This window comes from Myodes glareolus, chromosome 16 (genome assembly GCF_982192425.1).
Source record: "Myodes glareolus chromosome 16, mMyoGla1.1, whole genome shotgun sequence".
Taxonomy (NCBI): domain Eukaryota; kingdom Metazoa; phylum Chordata; class Mammalia; order Rodentia; family Cricetidae; genus Myodes; species Myodes glareolus.
The window spans coordinates 67,714,411-67,730,944 of NC_142041.1; the positions used below are offsets into that span (position 1 = coordinate 67,714,411).

At 39.8% G+C, this 16,534-nt stretch overlaps 1 protein-coding gene across 1 annotated transcript in view; it reads left to right on the forward strand.

Annotated features, from left to right (window-relative positions):
* Positions 1-16,534, forward strand: part of Stmn2 (stathmin 2) — a 52,639-nt gene that overhangs the window by 13,215 nt on the left and 22,890 nt on the right. The gene's annotated exons all lie outside the window — the stretch shown is intronic.

The following is a 16,534-nucleotide window of genomic DNA, read 5'->3' on the forward strand; positions in this document are numbered from 1 at the left end:
TGGTAGTTTTGGGTGGTCTTGTGGTAAGAGTGAGGTGAGAAATGGAAACCCACAGAGAGCCATAATCAAACAAACATGACTGTGAAAATGGGAGTGTCTTTGAGAAGCTCATTGAATAGTTCAGTAAGACAATGATGGGGAAGGATATGACAAAGCACATCATATGCACATGTATAAAATAAAGCACATATGCACATGTATAAAATAAAGCACATATACACATGTATAAAAATAAAGCCATGAAAGCATATTTCTTTTAAACCACAATTGTAAGAATCAAAGTTCCACACACTTAGTATCTTCTTTCTATTGCTAAGATGCCGCAAGCAAAGCAACTTGAGGAGAAAAGGTTTGTTCAGCCCACAGTCCAACATCACAACCATCATAAGGGAAGGCGAGGAAGGAACCTGCGAGCAGAAGCTAAGGCAAGGCCGTGGCTTGCTCCCCAAGGTCTTCTCAGCCTTCCTTCTTGTACCATCTAGAATCACCCACCTGGGGTGGCACCACCCCCAGGGAGATGGGTCTACCCACATCAGTCATCAGTCAAGAAGATGTTCCCATGGGCCAATCTGGTGGAGACATTTTCTCCAGTGAAGTTCTCTTCCCACATGACTATCCTGTGTCAAGCTGACAAAACACCAGCCAGCACATTTAAAGTGCCAGAAAAATAAAGATCAACTTGTTGATATTTATTAGCAATATGTCAATATTTCACTTTCTCAATGCACCACCTCGACCACTACAATAATATTCTATTCCCATTTGTAGACAAACTCATGTTCAGAAAGTATGTAACCTAAGATGAAGAAACTCATATTCAGAAGACATAAAATGTTATCTAAGATTGCTTTAATTCCAACCCTATTTTCTCCATTACTCTAAGGGCCTATTTACTCACCTCTAGGTATTATTGAGGGTAGACGCAAAAAAAAACATGTAGATAAACAGAAGAAATGTCTCCTCTTTCTCCTGGCACAATCAGACGTCATCTCTAAGAGGAGGCTCCAATGCAAAGCCAGTGAATTTCACTACTGCTCTCTTGGCTGTTGTTTGCACATGAATGACAGCCCCTCCCTGCTCAGCAACCAGAGGATAAGCATTTGTGGAACAACTGTTAACTACTGAACATGCATCCATGCAGGGGAATATCAAAGACATTAGGAGATATGGCCTCCCTCACTCTCAGGAAATGAATGGTTGAAAAGAAATGAGTAGAAAACCAAGCAATAGAGGAAAACACGACCAACTTGATGGGCAGCAAGCCAGGAAAGGGGCAGTTTCCTTGAAAAACTAAAGGCACCCCAAAAGCCTTTGCAATGGTAACCTTGAAGTTTGATTCTGGTTTTAGAAATACACACTTAGCTTTGGGAACTACATGGCATTTACAAATGGTCATTGCATCCTACCTGATAGACATGTCCATTCAACCTATTACAATTTGCCTGAATTTCAAAATGTGAGCTATAGTCCAAAGGAAAAAAAACCCTATTTTGTAAAAAAATATTTAGCATAAACAAATCCAGAGTGAATAGGACATAAAGAAGAGCAAATATTGTGTCTCTGGCTTTATGCATCACCAATTAGTGGTATTTTTATAAAAGCACATTACCATGCCAAACTCCAATTCATGTATATCTATGCAGATCAAATGCTTAATTCTATTGTTATTGTGTTTATAACCGCATATAGTATTTGCTGCCACAAATAAAGTCCATAGGCCATGCTAATCTTTCCATCCAGTTATACCAGCCTGCAATCTTCGTAGTATAAGAACTCTCAAAGAGAGTTCCAGATGGCATCCAAAAGGCTTATGTTTTATGTATCACTTTCTGCCTGTGAGGAAGAATGCTTGAAGCTAAAAATAAACCTTTTATGGAGCATGGGGAAGAGTGGAATTTGCTCCGAGAGTTTAGCAATTTGAAATCAGAGACATGGGTTGCTTCCTGAAGCATCTGATAATATTCACACTGCCACACACACAGCTACTGTAAAACATAAAGATCCAGAAAGAAGAGAACATTATAAGCCAGAAATATGAAGCCTATACTGCTTTGATTTAGTATGAGGTGTCATAAAATAATTTATCTAACATAAGGTAGATAAAGGATGTCTACTTCAGAAAGCAAAGTGTATGTAATGTATATGACAGCCAGTAGGATACAGAGAGGAGACCTGATATGCTCAAGGCATGCAGATCTTTGGGGCTACAGATGTGGCCCAGTGATAGAGACCTTGATCCCAAGAACCAAAAAAAGGGGGAGAAAGGATAAGGGATTTGGAGTTTGAAAATTTCTTAAAACTCATATAGTGCACTTAGCAACTTGAAGTTCATTTTTCTATCTGTAACAACAACAAAATCAGTCCAGACCTATATGGGCAGCATAGTCTCACTTGAAAGAGTAGGAACACATTCCACACATGTACAAAATTTTTAAAATGCCATTTTCATTAAAGTTTAGTGAGTGGAGACTGTTGAAATAGCAAATGTGCATGTACACGGCGAGGGTCAGAAGCAGCAGCGAGCAGCCCCTGCAGTCTCCCTCCAAACCCCACGCCCACTAAGGTGCTAGTCTTGGTCATCAGAGCTTCCCTTCGCATCCCAGGATAGACTTCTTTGAAAGTCTTCCCCTAAGTTATCTGGAGGGCATTATTGACTACAAAAGTCTGCCACTAAGAAAAGAAATTATTTTTATTATACAGCAAAAACAAACAAGCAGATTTAAAAACAGGAGAATTAAACGTCAAGTAAAAATCACAGATTTCTTCTAAAGCTTGCCTTTCTCCAGCCATGGCAGCCCATTTGTTCTCCACCCTGCTCCTGCTACGCCCTCCTGGCTACAATAACCACCACCTCCAAAGCAAGGGAGGAGCCCAGGGTGAGATTTCCATACCTGTATAGTAGGAGATCATCTTTAGGCAATTTTCTCTGTTGTTTGGATTCCAAAATGTTGTGATTGATTATCATAACTGCAAGAAACCAAGTACCAACTTATCAATAATCTGTGCTTCTCTATATCAGTGCATTTAAAGTAACTCTTTGGAGTAAATACTTACTGATCTACATCAACCAGATCTTAAAAGGGGAGAAAAATGAAAATGCAATAACCAAAATAAGAAGAATTCCTCACAGCATGTTTCCCGGAAACATGAAGAGAACCTGACCTTACGGAATCCTTACTGCTATCCTTCAGGTTAACCATGTTCAGAAAACTGTCTGCAGAAAAGCATGACTGCTCCTAAATCTTTTCAGCTTTCCTGCTTGTATCAGGAATAATCAGTTGATTATTTCTAGTAAACCGAACCCAGTCCTCAAAAGCACTATCTTGTAAACGTGCATCATTTACAATCAAAGGCGTGATGGTGAGAGTGGACCTTGAAAGAATAGCGATCTTACGTTTACCATGGCAACACAGACCTAACTGCTGACAACACTGGCCATCGCTTTACATTTAAATTGTATTTTTCTCAACTTCATTAAGACAGAATTCACAAATAACATATATATGTATGTATGTATGTGATTCAATGCGATGATCTAACATATTTATACACAGGCAAATGATAAAAAATCTAATTAGCATATCTCTCAGCCCATGCTTACTTTTGAGTGTGTGCTGAGAATATTTACTTTTGCTAAGTATGTAGTACTTTATAATGAAATTCCTGAAATCATTTGTAAACAAGGTAGTTATAGCCTTTGACAGCATCCATATTTCTCGCTTGGGTTTACCCTTATGTACATTTCTGTGTTCTCTTTAAACACAGAAGAGCCATAAAGCACAGATGCCACTGTAACTGCCAGACTCATGGAACTTGCTCTCATTAGAAAAAGTTTTCCTGACTTTTGTGTTTTGTTTGCATACACATAGCATACATTCGTAAACACTCAACACACACTTCTTCAATGACTGACTAGCATAAACTATAGTAGTGTGACTTGGAGATTCAGCTGCTAGGACAGCATTGTTTAAGATCTGTATACAGGGCTTTTTATACAATGTCAAAGGAGACCTCGTGTTTCTCTTATGTTTGGAGAAGCAGGGAAAATATGGATCCCGCATGAAGTTTCTGTGGCTTGTGTTTGAATAGTTGCCTTCTACTAACCATGAGTAAACAAAACTTCTGTAACTACAATTTAAATACCACCACCCAGACAAGAACTCTGTTTGGTGGGAACAGACATCACAAGTATTATTTGGCAATAATACTTAATTAAAATATTTTTATTCACAGTTGATATCAACACTAAAATACATGGCTTGAGTCTTTTTGATGTTGAGACAGATCTCACTGGGTTGTCTGGCTGGTCTGAAACTCTCTCTATGTGTAGATAGATCAGGCTGACCTCAAACTCACAGAGATCTCTGTCTTCATGCACCACCACATCTTCTAAAGGATTTCACTTACAAACACCTATAAAATCTCTGTATTTCATGCCCAAGCCTGAGCAAAATAAACCACAAAGGGATTTTTTTTCTCAAGGAAAAAACTAGATAAGTGCTAGTCTATCTTTAGCAGATACGTTTTTCGCTGTCTTTCCCTTATGAAAGCTTATCTCAAGGCATAGATTTTATTAAAGATATCCTCAGGACTGAAAGAATGACATGAAGTCATTCAAATATATTGATACTTTACACCAGTTCAAGCAGAGGTTTGCATGCAAGCATTTTCTAGAAATATGCATTGAACTTTTAGGAAATGTTCAAAATGATAGAAAAAATAAATCAGAATATATCTGCTAGAGCTTGTAGCACAGGCTGCTAGAGAACCCCTGTTAATCAGACTGTTCCTTCCCAATGTTCTACATTGATTAGCATATCTCTTTAGCCAAACATGGTCACTACTTCCTAGCAGTATCTAGGGATTAAGGTGGAAGGAAACCTTTAGTGTGCACAGTCAGGCTTGGTGATAAAATCTTGATACAGAAGCAGAATAAAGTGCTTCTAAGATGACTTAGTCTCAAGGGACCTCGAGATTTTCCACTGGGGGAGGTTTAAGTGGCAACTCTCCTCCACGTGCAAAATTTGCATCAAACCCTTCAGGAGCTACAGAGTCAAGAGAACTGTGAGCGTCTCAAGTGACACAGTCTACTGCTTCTACTGCTCTGTGGGTAAGAACTGGCTCACAGCTGCCCATTTCTTTCCCTTGTCACTATTGCTGGTGCCAAGAATCCAGTGAGTTGAAATTTAAGAGCTTCAGGGACTTTTGTAAACACCAGTGATGGGTTGGTTATCCTGCCTTGGTTCTCTTAAAAGTTGTTTGTTTGTTTGTTTGTTTGTTTGTTTGTTTTACAAGAGAGCTTTGACCTACAAAGAGAACTGGAATGCCTTGGCTGGTTAAAATGTGAGGTCTTTCAAAACCCCTCTGCTTTGAAGACCACAATTCCTGGGGTAGAGATGAGTAGAATAAATGTGAACCAAGTCTAATTTTACACTAATTAACATCACATCATCCCAGCAGAAATACCTAAAAACCTTATCTTATAACAATGTTGTTTAGGATGTTAAAAATTGACCTTTGGGGATTATTTGGTCTTCTTTTTCAGTGTTACATCTTTATTTACATATTCATCAATAAAACTATTTCAATGCTCGCTCCCAATTTAATGTTGTTTTTAAGAAGTATCTTAAGCAAATTCACACTAGTCTATTTCTTTGTGGGTGTGGTGTGGTGTAGTATATGTACCTGTTAGAGGGGTAAGTGCACCCTGTGCATGTAGACATGTATGCACATGTGTAAACACACATGTGGAGGCCAGGGATCAATGTCAAATGTCTTTCCTTGATTACTGTCCATGTTTAATTTTGAGGCAGAACCTCTAAGTGAATCTGAAGTTCATCGGTTGGGCTCAGTTGCCAAGTTGAATAGGCTTCAAGGATCCACCTATCTTTGCCACACACACGCACACACACACACACACACACACACACACACACACACACACACACATTAGAGTTACAGGTGTAAGCACTGGGGATCTAAACTTCCTCATGCTTGTGCAGTGAAAGCTTCTTCACCAACTAAAGCATCTCCTCAAGCCTTGTCTGTTTTGTCTTTAAACATCACGGGGAGCTTCAAAATCTTCATAAATAAGTGCCTAAGTGTGTGGCTCAGCTGGTACTGTCCTTGCCTAGCCTGAAGTAAGCTCTGGGCTGGATCCCCAGTACCACACAAGCTGAACATGCTGGCTTTTGAAAGACAGAGGCAAAGAGGATCAGAGGCTCTAGATTTTCTTTGGCTGTAAAGTTTGTTCAAGGAATGCCCAGGATGCATGAGACTCTGTCTTAAAAATAAAAATAAACAAGCAAATAATAGATGTATTCTGAAATGGAATGGTACATCTGAGTGAAAAGTAAATGATTTGGCCTTGACTTAGTGAACAAACTACCAGACACATACACGGCGTGGGCCTGATCTCGTTAAAGCAAGCCGCAGGACCCGAACGCACAAAATGTAAAAATTTTTAAACAGTCAGAAAAAAAAAAAACCTACTACTTACTACCAGGTAGCTAATTCCTGCCTTTGGCACTTAGACTCAGTTTTTTTTTTTTTTTTCAGAATCAGCTAGCAGAGGGCAGGGATTTTCTCATTATATACTGTCATAAACCAGACATGGTTGTACACACCTTAATCCTAGCACTCTGGAGGCAGAGGCAGGAGGATCTCCGAGACCAGCCTGATCTACACAGTGAATTTCAGGCCAGTCAGGTCTACATAGTAAGACTTTATCTCTAAGGGGGAAAAAAAGTAAATCTTTAGAACAAACTACAAAGACTGTAAAGGAGACTGGCTCTTTAGTTAAGTACCAAAGATTCTTTTTCAATGACAATATCATTCTTTTAAACAGCGCTGTTTGTCACTGTTTATATAAATCAGTAAGTCTCAGTCAAAGAATTTTTGTCTTTCTACTAGAAAGAAATCCGGATATCCAAATGCTGTAAAACAAGGCAAGAGTCCTTGAGTCCACATTCTCTGCTGTCTTGTTTTGTCCTTTGTCCCCAGAGAACTTCCCAAAGAAATTGGAATCCAAATGGACAGTTTAGGATTTCCCAAGAAACCCTCCCTACTAGACTGACATGGTCACACCCTCTCTTCAAGATTGAAATGGTCACACCCGCCCTACTATACTGACATGATCACACCTTCCCTACTAGACTGACATGATCACACCCTCCCTACTACACTGACATGATCACACCCGCCCTACTAGACTGACATGATCACACCCTCCCTTCTATACTGACATGACCACACCCTCCCTACTACACTGACATGACCACATCCTCCCTACTAGACTGACATGGTCACACCCTCTCTACTAGACTGATATGTTCACACCCTCCCTACTAGACTGACATGGTCACACCCAGAACAAGCACAGCGAAGATCCACGAAGTGTGCAGCCTGACCCTGGGCACTCTTCCTCAAGCCTGGAACCAGGGCTAGCCATCCTGTCTTCTGAGTAGTAAGTACCCTTACCACCATTGAGAATAAAGGGTAAAGACCGTAGACTTCTGTATTCTGATCTCTGGCTCTCAAAACACAGTTTCCTTTCTGGATCTCACTTCAACACCATTGAAAATCGGAGAGCCATGCTTTTCTCCCCATCTATGATGGGATGGAGGAAAAGGGATAGGTTCTTATTAAGTTATGCTTAGAGCTCTTTTTAAATGACCCCATAGACATTGTGTTTTTGTGAACTGAATTCTTAAAAGAAATGCCATCATTAAAAGTAAAAATGCTGGCTATCTATATATTGAAGCTTGTGGTGCAATGACTGAAATCATTGCAAAACAATTTACCGCATAAGACCAATAAAATGATAATTAGGAGAGAAAGGAAGCCAGTGTGCCAGGCCACATACAAGTATCCCAGTAAACATACACAAATTAATATTTTTCTCATTCTCCTAAACATTTATCACAAACTCAGCGCTCTAAACTCACGCTTTCAAATACATCTTAACTATATGTGCTGTGCTTTGAGAGGAAATATTTTAAAGGAGTTATTGCCTACTAACAGAGTACATTAATATCTAATATTTCCAGAACTTCCTTTGCTGTCTTTAATATGTCAACAGGAAGTCTAAGACATATCATTTTTCTTTTCAAATATCAGACAACAGTAAGGATTCAGATAAAATCTTGCCCAGGATGAATATCCAGAACTAATTTCTATAATGCTGCCAATTCCAAATTACATAATAGCAATAATATTTATTATTATGCTATTATATAGCATATTTATATAAATTATATTTATAACCATAAATATGCAATCATATTTATGGTTACTCCCACATAGGCCAAATGAAGTGGAAAATTGAAAATTTTTAAACCATTTACTTCTAATTGTTTGGGTCTTTAAAAAATACTGGAGTATAACATCTCAAATTGTGTATATTATTTTCGACTTAAAGTAAGACACATACACAATTAAGATATATTTGAAAGTACAAGTAAAGCTTAGAGTTTGCGGTATATGGTTTAGATGAATGGGAGAAATTTTTATATGCCCATGTTGTATTTTCTAAAGTAAACTAATCTCTATAATTCTTTAATCTAAAACAAAATCATAACTGATTACAAAATCCATGTATTCTTCTAAAAAATTGTTCCTGAAGTTTCCAGCCATATCTATACCAATTTATTACCCATGGACAATCCATACATCAAAAAGTGTTGCCTTTTCCTTCTGTAAAGACACCTAGGCATCCCTCTGATTTGACACCCATAGATTCAATCACAAATTAGAAATATTTTTTAAAAGGTCCCTCAATAAAATATGTACACACTAATACTTCATATCGGTATTCCCTGAGCCACAGCACAAAACAAATATTTACTCCCATAATTGTTGAATTATTAGATATAAAAATAATTGAGAGATGGTATAAAGTATCCAAAAAGATGCACATATATATAAGTAATGGTATTGAGGTTGTATACGCACATATACATGCAATAACAGAAAAGACCGTGAATTTGAAAAAGAGCAAGGATGGAAGTACTGGGGTATGGGTTGCAGGAAGAAATAGAAGACAGAAATGTGCCTATTTTATTACCTCAAAAATAAAACAAATTTTAGCAATCATCCAGGAGGTAATTGTTAAATACTACACTCTTCTTTTAAAAAAAAAAAAAGAAGGAAGAAAGAAAGAAAGAAAGAAAGAAAGAAAGAAAGAAAGAAAGAAAGAAAGAAAGAAAGAAAGGACTTGGAATCCACAGACTCTGATATCTGCAGAGGATCCCAAAACCAGTCCTCCATGCACACAGAGGCCCAGACAACTGTATGTCTAGCTGTGCAAGCAGTGGCTCATGTGTGGGAAGTAAGGGAGGAAATGCCAAGGAGGAAAAGTTTATGCCTTCCATTTTATTAGTTTCTGGTTGAAAACATACAGACAGTGAAAATGAGAGCAAACTGCCCAAGAAAATTGCTGGAAAGGTAGGAGTGGGTGCGAAACTCGGTGGTGAAACACTTACCTAGCCTGCACAAAGCCGAGAGCTCAACATCAGCCCCAGAGACAGCGGGAGGCAGGAAGAGAAGAGGGAGGGAGGAAGAGAGAGACATTGAAAACAATTCATAAGGACATGAACAGCATTGAGCAGCATGTAAGAGGGAAAGAGTCAGACAGACTGATATGAACACTAAGCATCCAACAGACCTCACAGAATTTATCCGTCACCTCTGACCTTTTCCTTCACCTATAACCTTGGACTATTTACTGGACCTTTCTCGGCATTGCCGAAATGAGTAAACAGAAAAATGTCTTTCCGATGTCTTAGTTCATTGTTTGTGCTCAACAAAGAGCAGCTGTTCCCATTACTCATGGTTCATTGTAGCCATTTGGAAGAATAGAAAAAGTACGATTAGTGTTCATGCATCATTAGACTAAGAGACTATTACTATATAATTATTATATTTTTGTGTGGGTTGAATTTTAAATGAATTCACTAGACAAATGCACTTATTTATAAACATTAACAGTTAATAGCTAAGTCAACCAACCCACCCCTGGAAAGGAATATTTGGAATTACCTATTAACTCCCACATTCTTGCAAAGATGATCTCTGGAGTTTAATAAAAGTATTTACATACATTGACCCCAAAATCCAAGAAAAGAAATGATTGTCAATTCAGTGTATGTGATGCCAACAGCGAAATCATAAGCATGTTTCTCACAGCACTTTGTATCTCCTGAGGAGTCCTTTGCTGCTGCTTTGAAAATCATTCAAACCATTTATAGTTTAGTACATGAACCCACATACAATTCTCCAAGCAAACCCTTCCTGTGAGCTTCAGCTGAGCTACATTCTGCATGAAAAATCTCCCTTGACCCCTATTTACAGAGACCTTTTACCCTTCCTTCTGTGTTAGTAAACATCTTTGTCCCAAACTCATTTATATGCAATTTATATAGCAATTTTCTAATGAGATCTTGTGTTCCTACTTCGTTCCCTTCATACGACACATTTCCTATGTTATGCCACACCACTGGTTCTTCATGTGTCTCCTGCAATAGAGACTTTCTTAAAGGGGGAGGGGGCCTGGAGAGATAGCTTAGTAGGTGAAACTGTTTATTGTGCCAATACAAGGACCTAAGTTCAAATCCCCATAACCCCTGCAAAATCCAGACATAGTAGCACTAACATGCATCTGTAATCCCTGTTATTCTGCAGAGAGATAGGAGATTGACACAGGAACTTCCCCAGAAATTCAGAGGCCAGCTAGTCTGGCATTGTCAGTGGAAAAATAAATAGGAACTCCTGTCTCAAACAAGGTGAAAGATGAGGACCAACACTAGAGGTTGTCTTCTGACCTACACATATGCACACAGCGGGTATCCTGGCATTCACACAAAACAAAGGAAAGACAGAAAGGAGGGAGGGAGAATGGAAGAAAGGAAGGAAGGAAGGAAGGAAGGAAGGAAGGAAGGAAGGAAGGAAGGAAGGAAGGAAGGAAGGAAGGAAGGAAGGGGGAGGAAGGGGAAGGAAGGGAGGGAGGGAGGGAGGTCCAAAAGAACAAAGGAAGGGAGGAGGGGTGGAAGATACAAAGATTTTTATGAAATAACTTCTTTCAGCCTGTTTACTGATTCCCCACTTCTGAACTGATAATGAAGGCTAACCTAGGAGACTTTTAACACTGAAAGGAACCATTACCAATGAACATAAACTGGAACCTTTAGGGAAGCCAGGACTTGTGGCCACCAGACACACACTTCTCAAAATCTTTCTCAGGGACTGGGGAGTTGCCTCCATGATTAAGAATACTCAGTGCTCTTCCAGAGGACCCAAATTCAATTCCTAGGACCCACATCAGAAAGCTCACAACTGTCTGGATTCCACAAGCTCCATGGCGTCCAAGGTCTCCTCCGGCCTGGGCAGCCGCCTACACTCTCACACACATGCCTGTGTGAGGATGCTCACTATCTACATAGAGTTAAAAACAATAAAATAATTCTGTTTTAAAATCTCTCAAGATGATTCCTACAGAGAGCCTGAAGACTCGATTCTCAGGCTTAAATCTCTTTTAATTGACCTGTTTATTCACAATACTTTGACATTCTGGCACAGAACATTGTGTATGATCTTGTTCTTAATATAAGCATAATGTGTTCAGGGAGCAAAGGTAGAATAGTCTCACCCAAAATGTTTGAGCAAAATTAACACCCACGAAGGCTTACCCTCAGGACAGAAGTCTCGAAGCCCAATTGAGTGTAGCTAAAAGGCTGCCCCTAGCATGCAGAGAATACCAGCAAAAGTGCAAGGAGAGAGAGAAGGCCAGTTGGTACACAGTCCTGGACATAAAAGATTTGCGGTTGTCTCTGCAGGACCCATTGCCATAACAACAAAATAAATACATCTTTTCTGCTTTGTTTTCTTAAACACTACTCGATCCATTTTTAACAGAAAGGGGAGAAGGCCAAAACAAGGTTGGTTGACCTCAAAGACATGGCAATCCTCCTGCCTCAGGCTCCTAAGTGCTAAGGTACAGGCACGAACAACCACATCTGATTACTGCTGTTCAGTCTTCACCCTCCAGGTCCGTTGTCTTTGATCATCATATGAAATCCAGGACACACACTTAAGGTGGAATTTCAGAAAAACCACAGGTGATGTTTAGTACGACCTGCGCGTATCTTGTTTAAACCTTAGCTGAGTGGCCTGTATTTTTATTGACTAAAGTTTGGAATCCCTGACTGTGAAGTCCTTCTTTGTCACTCACCTCGCTGCAGAAGGCTGAGGGTCTTCACGGCTTCTCTCAGTCATGTCTGCATCCCTGTGATCCTTCCTGTTTCCATCTGTCTTAGTCCACTCCATATTCCACCCCTGCCTCCCTTGCCTAGATAGCAACGCTCTCCCATGTCTGTGTGTTTCTAGACTGCTCCACAGAAACGCCTGCCCATAGGTGGGACTTGCACTTGTCAATGGAAATAGATTTAAGGTCACTGACCAACACACCTGTAATATATTGAGCCGTCACTTCTGATCTCTCCCGAACCATTCTCTGAATTGTTTTGCTGATGAGTAAGACACAGTGTGTACTTTCAGTTTAACTAACAAAAATTATATATCAAAAAACAGTATCAAAAGACCCTAAACAGTACATAAGTGAGATATCATAAGCCACTGAGAACAGCTAGAAATACCATAAGAGGGGGACTTAAGGATGGGGGATCTGTATTAAGACCAACTTTGGGGAAAATTTGAGTGAGCAAATCGAACCCCGGGGCAATGAATGCCACCTGGCAGAAAATTCAGGCATAGGTACTGTGGAAGGGGTATAATTACCTCAAGGAGACAGCCAGGACTCACCAGGTGCTTGCAACATGTTCTGTGGAGTTCCCTGGGATTCAGAGAAACCATTCAAGTGACAATCTACACAATGACTGTCATTGGCCAGTCAGAGTCATTATGTAAAATTCATACTGAAGCTAGCTGTGTTGACACTGTGTTTAATTCCAGAAGCAGAAGCAGGTGAATCTATAAGTTCAAGGCCAGCCTGCTCTACACAGTGAGTCCCAGACTGTCCAACACTACGTAGTGAGACTTTGTCTTAAAAAACAAAATGTACTGAGAAGTAAGGACACTATTAAAGAAACCACCCGCAAAAGTCAACTACCCTTTCCCCGGTGCACCAAGCCACAACATTTTACAGAAATTGCTAAGTCATATTTTCACAAATGACTTATCTGAACCAAGGGCTCTGGTAAAGACAAAACCAAAAGGCAAGACTTTTTGGTGCCTTTGCTTTGTGAACAAAATGGCTGTCTTTTGCTGTAGCTAACTCCCTTTCTGTCACATATTTTGGAATAATTCTCTAGTTCAGAACAGTTTGCCCCTGTCAGGCCTTTGTTCCCCTCTCCTAGGTAAGCACAGAGATCTGCCTTCCTGCAATTACCTTTATCAGCAGGCATTTGATCAGGGCTTAGGGTCCAGGCATAGAGCATTTCATCCTAGATCTTCACAGATCCCCAAGGACATAGAATTACTACCTGCCCAAGCAGCTGCTCTGGTTTTACCTCACTTAAATGATTCTTAACTCCTTCCGCTCACCTTCACCTCCTTCACCTCAGTTTGCTGATGATTTTAGTTCAGGACTCTCAAGAACAGAAGGGATAATTAACTGCAACCCAGAGAAAGACCCACAACACCCACGATCAGAACGGCTGATGGCAGCATAGCGCGGGACTGACAATTAGAGGCCTCTTCTCTTAGAGCAGTAAGTCTAACTCCAGACCTAGGCCAGTAGAATCTGCAGTGCCTGGTGTGTGTGCTATCTGATCAAGAGCCACCAGCTTCCCCCTGACTGTTTATGTAGGTTGCCTGGTTACCAATATGCCTCTACACATACTGGGAGAAAAGAAGTTGCAATCCATGCCCTGTTCATAATTTTACTGAAGAAAACTTTTTAGCCCTTTACTAACCACCTAAAAATGTAGCATAGTGCATTAACCTTCCCCTCTAGAATTCCCTGACAGTTTAATTCCTTTCTTAATTAACTTTCTCCATTACGGAGTTCACTGGACATGTGCTGGCCACTCCCATGGATCTGTGTGGGTGTGGTGGGTGTTCTCTGTGTGTGTGTGTGTGTGTGTGTGTGTGTGTGTGTGTGTGTGTGTATAAAAACTCTTACCTGATTTTCTATGGTGGAAAAGAATTCTGGCCCTGGAACCTGCTAGGGTTGGGGAATTGCTGGTTTTTAAGGGTATATATGACTGGGAACGTTTATAATGGGTAGAACTAAGGAACAGTGTAGAACAAGGAGAACGGGTGGCACCATGCTGAATGATGGATTGAAGAGAGAAGAATAAAGAGACATGGACAGACAGTTCCTGTTGTGAGTAGACTCCTTTACCCTCAGATCTTTAGCCCCCTTTAGCTGTCTGTGGTGTCCTTAATTGAACCCTGAATGGAAGTCTTCAAGGCTAAAGCCTTTAAGGACCTCACTACCCCAGGCTGCCTAGGACAGCTTAGAACCAATATTTTTTTCAGTCAATTTTTCATCCCTGGTCAACCCAGCAGATATGATTTAACAAAGCTCCGAAGACCAGGGTTCTGTGAGCTGCCTAGCAGCTTGGTGGCACTCTGGTATGACTCTCTTCCAAAGTGTAAATAAGGTTGCTTTTGTGTGTGTGTGTTTTCACAGAAGAGTTGACTCCGACTCTCCTGCCCCTTACAAGGGCTCTAGACCACTCATGAAGACTTGAACTTTACTATCTGATCCTCAAAGGTTTCATGTCTACGTATTACCAAATGGGGTACAGAGGATAAAAATCATTCAGTTATTAGCACAAATTACTGTTCATCATATTTTATCATAGGGCTCCCCATGTGTCAGCCACAGACAATCTCTACACCCTACTCATCACTAGCTGGGAGATCTTACTGAAAATTATTAAAGTTTGTTACCAAGTCACTAAAGACAGACATGAAGAGCGATTAGTATAAGCTTACAAACTTCTATAATTCTAACTTGGTATTTCTTTCTGGGTTAGAAAATCTTTTAGATTTGTGTTTAGACTACTTCTTAGTAAAAATTTGAATCTATCATGTACATAAGAGATGCAGTCATCCTTCAGTGTGCATGAAAATTATTCCAGGACCCTCTGGGAATATAGGAATTGCAGGTGTTTAAATCCCTATTTAAAAGGATAAAGTATTTGTCTAGGACTCATGCATCTCCTGTCCTATAAGCCATGTATTGATTACCCCATACAATGTGAACACTATGGAAATGGCCATTACGCTGTGTCTTCAAGGGATAAGAGAAGCATCTATATATAGTCCACACAAAGCAGCTTTGAATGATGTTGGTCTAATAGTGATTACATAACTAGTATGTGCCATTGCAGAAGTCATTTTTATTTCAAATATATTCAATATGAGTTTGGTTGAATTCCTGGGTATAGAACACAACGATGTGGAGGAATAACTGTATATTTTATTTTGCAAAATGTTTGGAGTATCATACTATATTCAAAACGAAAAAAGAAAAAGGTAACAATCCTATCATGCAAAGCTTGGTTATATTGTTTTCAGTCAGCTTATGGAACATGTTAAGACATCAAATACACTATACTCTGGTAGAAATTTTGATTCACACTGAACATTTTCGTGAAAAACCATCTTAGATATTTCTAAGTGACTAACCAAAAAGAAACAAGACAAAGAAATATAGTTCAACTTTCTAAAACTGAAAAATTTAATAAAATTTCTCTCAATGGGCATTGTCAGAAATGCCTGTGGCACAGAACAAACCATGGTTTTCATCGTTAGGAAATAAGCTAGCAGAGATGCCTGCAGCAGGCCGTCTGGACATGCTAAGATGAACTACGTGAAGCCGACAATGTTGATCTTTGCATGTGACTGGATCTCATTCCCAGACTCATTGACCTACAACCCCTAAACTGCATTCTAAAGGGAGGCCTGGACCACTCCTTGGCAGCTCTGGTGTAGATCGTTTTACTGCCTTTTATCCAGAGGCCCCCTCTTTGTCATCTGTCATGTGTGACTTTGGCCTCTGTGAGACTCAATTTCCTCACTGACAAAATTAGCAGTTGAGTAGGTCGACTACACATTTAAAAATCTTGTCAGCCTCTTGGCTGTGGCACGTCATCTGCAAAAGTGGGGCTTGGGGAACACAAAGCTGAGTTACAAAAAATTAAATCTCGTGTGATTTTAGGTACATTTCCCTACTAGTTTGCTCTAGGCTACCTTCACAGCTATCCTCAGCTACATGTGGTCATAGTCCATGTGCTAGACATGGTAAAATATCTGTTGGATCTGCTTCCGGCTTATCAATACACGATGTACTGTCAGTAATGTCTAAATTCATCTTCTAGGAATTCTTTCTTCCTCCAAGGTCTAGACACTGTTCTTTGGCTTTTAAAAGTCCTTAGTGATGATTAAAAGATCCCACCAGCACACAGATGTTACATGTGAGGTTACAATTTCCCTGTCACAAGCTACTATACAGTATAATATGCTTCTCATTTTTCTGCCATTTTCTTTAATTAATTTTACTAATTAA